The following is a 4,068-nucleotide window of genomic DNA, read 5'->3' as shown; positions in this document are numbered from 1 at the left end:
CAAGCAAATTTTAATTTATTTAGGTATAATCTACCAGTAAAATTCACAAATCTCAAGTGCTCAGTTTGATGAGTTTTGATTATTTTATACACCTATGTATCCATCAGCCCAAGCAAAATATAGAACATTTCCATCACCTCAGAAAATTCTCTCATGCTTCTACAACATGTATAGTCTTTCAGCATCTGAATTCTAATTAGGATGTTTATGAGATTCAGTAGTTTCTTTTATTGCTAGATACCATTACACTGTAACATTAATACCATGTTTTGTTTATGCATTCACCGGTTGATGTACATTTGGATTATTTCTACTTTTTGGCTGTTAAGAATAAATCTGCTATGAACATCAGTATTCAAGTCTGTGTAGATGTATGTTTTAGTTTCTCTTGAGTAAATTTCCGAGGAATGGAATGTTAGCTTCTATGGTAAGTCTGTGTTCCACTTTTTAAGAAACTACTAAACTGTTTTCCAAAGTGGCTCTCAATTTTATATTCCCATCAACAATGTATGGGGCGGTTCTGGTTTCTCCACATCTTTTCTAACACTTGGTATGATCTGTTTTTTATTACAGCAATTTTAGTGGATATGCAGTAGTATCTCAATGTAGTTTTAATTTGCATTTTCCTAATGAATAATGATGTTGAGCATCTTTTCATGTGATTACTAGCCATTCATATTTCTTTGGTGAAATGTGTATTCAAATATTTTGCCCACTTTTTGATTGGATTGTTTTATTACTGAACTGTAAGAGTTCTTTGTATAGTCTCGATACAAATCTCTTATCAAATACATGATATGCAAATATTTTCTCCATTTCTGTGGCTTGTCTTTTATCAGTGGTATCTTTTGAAGTGCAGTTTTTTATTTTGGTGAAGTCTAATTTATTTTTTAATTTTATGGATTATGCTATTGGTGCCATATCTAAAAATTATTGCCTACCCCAAGCTCACAAAGACTTTTTCTCCTATGTTTTCTTCTCGAAGTTTTATAGTTTTAGCTCTTACATTTAAGTCTGATCTGTTTTGAGTTAATCTTTTTATGGTATGAAGTAAAGATCTAAGTTTACTTTTTTTCCTATATGGGTATCCAAGTGTCCTAAGCCATTTGTTGAAAAGACTATCCTTTTTCTAGTGAATTGTCTTGGTACCTATATTGAAAAGCAGTTGACATACGTGTAAAGGTTGATTTCTTGAATTCTTTTCCATTGATCTGTATGACACACTGTCTTGATTACTGTGTCTTTACATCACCTCATGGGAAATAGATGGGGAAACAGTGGAAACAATGTCAGACTTTATTTTTTTGGGCTCCAAAATCACTGCAGATGGTGACTGCAGCCATGAAATTAAAAGACGCTTACTCCTTGGAAGGAAAGTTATGACCAACCTAGATAGCATATTAAAAAGCAGAGACACTACTTTGCCAACAAAGGTCCGTCTGGTCAAGGCTATGGTTTTTCCACTAGTCATGTATGGATGTGAGAGTTGGACTGTGAAGAAAGCTGAGTGCCGAAAAATTAATGCTTTTGAACGGTGGTGTTGGAGAAGACTCTTGAGAGTCCCTTGGACTGCAAGGAGATCCAAACAGTCCATCCTAAAGGAGATCAGTCCTGGGTGTTCATTGGAAAGACACATGCTGAAGCTGAAACTCCAGTACTTTGGCCACCTCATGCTCAGAGTTGACTCATTGGAAAAGACCCTGATGCTGGGAGGGATTGGGGGCAGGAGGAGAAGGGGCCGGCAGAGGATGAGATGGCTGGATGGCATCACCAACTCGATGGGCATGAGTTTGAGTAAACTCCGGCAGTTGGTGATGGACAGGGAGGCCTGGTGTGCTGTGATTCACGGGGTCGCAAAGAGTCGGACAAGACTGAGTGACTGAACTGAGCTGAACTGAACAGTAAGTTTTTATTTTTTTTATTTTTACTTTTTTAGACAAAAGCCATTTAATTGACAGTATACAACTTTCCAAAATATATTTTTGTAAGAAAATGGCAATAAGTAATAATTTTTACAAACAGGTTTCTTAGTAAATTCCAGTGTACTTTAGACTCCTGTCCACTAAGACACAGCTCCCCCAGTCTCCTGAGCAAACTCTTTGAACATTCACTAATTTTTTAAAAAAGATGTGGAGCAAATAGTAATCCCCTCCTGTGACTCAGGGTAGGGTTTTCACCAAAGTTGAGTTAATCAGCTAATGACAATGATGAAAACCATTGCTTTACTTTCGCCCCCTCTGCCTTCCCATCTTGTTCCCTTTGATCCTTAGTCCTATATGTAGAAACTATTCAAAACTATTCTTGGCAGAACACAATTGTTCATTTAAGTCTTAGACCTAAATAAGCCACAGACCAGTAAGGTTCCTGTTTTTGTCTTCATGCTTTCCCTACCCTTGCTGCAGATCTGTCCTTGATATCACTCTGCTGCCTGCCCTTAATTAGCAGGCCTTAATTTGTTGGTTTCTTCCTGAGGCACACAGCACTGGACAGTTTTCCAGTCCAGGTTTTAAGCCTGTTTTCTGTCACTAAATATGTGAGTTTCACCAGGTCACTTTATGGGCTTCAGACTCTTCTGTTAAAAAAATAAAGATTGGACTGGGTTCTAAAACCCCTCTTCCCAACCAGGTTGCATATTGACTACAACCCTTATTGTTATATGCTGGGACTTTACAGGGAGGGGATGAGGACCATATTTACAAAATAAAAACGCCCAGTCTGCAAGACAAATACTTCATCATCAGCCTATCTCATATTCATTTTTCATTAAAGAAAAACAAAAGCTTGTTATTTCTAGTAAAATAGACATTTACATTCCTATTTAGAGGGAAAAAAGCCTTCTCTCTTAACAAAGGTTTTTTCGAAGTATAGTCACTCAAAGCAGTGCAGGGTGGATTAACATGTGGCTGTTGTATTTACATTATCAAAAAATACGTATATGTGTATCAGCTGGAACTGGTTTTTCAAAGTTACTCCAGTATATTGTCAAAAAGATAAAAGCTCAAGAAGTGATTTAAATAAACTTTGTGCTAGCTTTCCTTATCAAGAAGGGAAAGAACAGTCTTGCATCTAGACTAAACCCGTATCTTGTCCTATGACGCAAAAGAATATTCTGTGCCCCCTTCATAAGCATTGCTGTGTTTGTGCCCCCTGACATGACAGTGTGCTTCCCCCTGGATTTCGTCCAGTCATCAGATTCATGGTTTCTGGCCTTTTATGAAGTTTAGGGAAACCAGTGTGCCACCGAAATAAAAGAGTTTATAATCTCTGGCACAACTTGTTTCAAGTCAATGCTGAATTCTCAGCTTTCTTCTCTCTTCTCAGCCCCAGAATCTGAATTAACCAGATAGCATCAGAGACCAGCAAAGATGTGGGAAGAAGATGACCACTACAGATGCATGGTGATATGGTCTTTGACATAGGTGGCAAGAGCAAGCCAGGGCAAGTTGCCCAGAAGGCTAGAACAATACGGTTCAGATGCACTCAAAGAAGGAGCCTCTGAGCCAGCCCAGAGCTTGTCAAGGCTGACTCTGGACAGAGCCACAGTCATTCCTCTTGACCAAGCCTCGGTTTTACTCTCTGGTCCTTGCCAGTCACCTTCTCGCTCCCCAAGAGGCCTGTGGGTTATGGCCTTTGATTGGTTTCCAGAATGTATTTGCTGTCTCTGTCTAAACCTGGCTGGTGAAATGAGACCCAGAATCAGCAAAGGAGTAATCCAGGCTGGCCTGTCCCACGGTGGCCATGATAGAAACCCACTGGGTAGAAAGAACCAAATGTTGAGTAGGAAAGAAGCAAACAGATCTTTTCCCAGTGAGACAGCATTTTCTTCTGCTGCTGCTGCTGCTAAGTCACTTCAGTCATGTCCGACTCTGTGTGATCCCATAGACGGCAGCCCACCAGGCTCCCCCATCCCTGGGATTCTCCAGGCAAGAACACTGGAGTGGGTTGCCATTTCCTTTTCCATGAACAGTAAGTTTTTAGATCGAGTAATAGAAGTCCTCCATATTTTACAACATGGTAAAGCAACTATACTCCAATAAAAATTTAAAAATAAAAACCCTCCAACTTTGT

The sequence above is a fragment of the Cervus elaphus genome, chromosome X, assembly GCF_910594005.1.
Source record: "Cervus elaphus chromosome X, mCerEla1.1, whole genome shotgun sequence".
Lineage (NCBI taxonomy): Eukaryota > Metazoa > Chordata > Mammalia > Artiodactyla > Cervidae > Cervus > Cervus elaphus.
Note: the sequence above shows the minus strand (reverse complement) of the source record.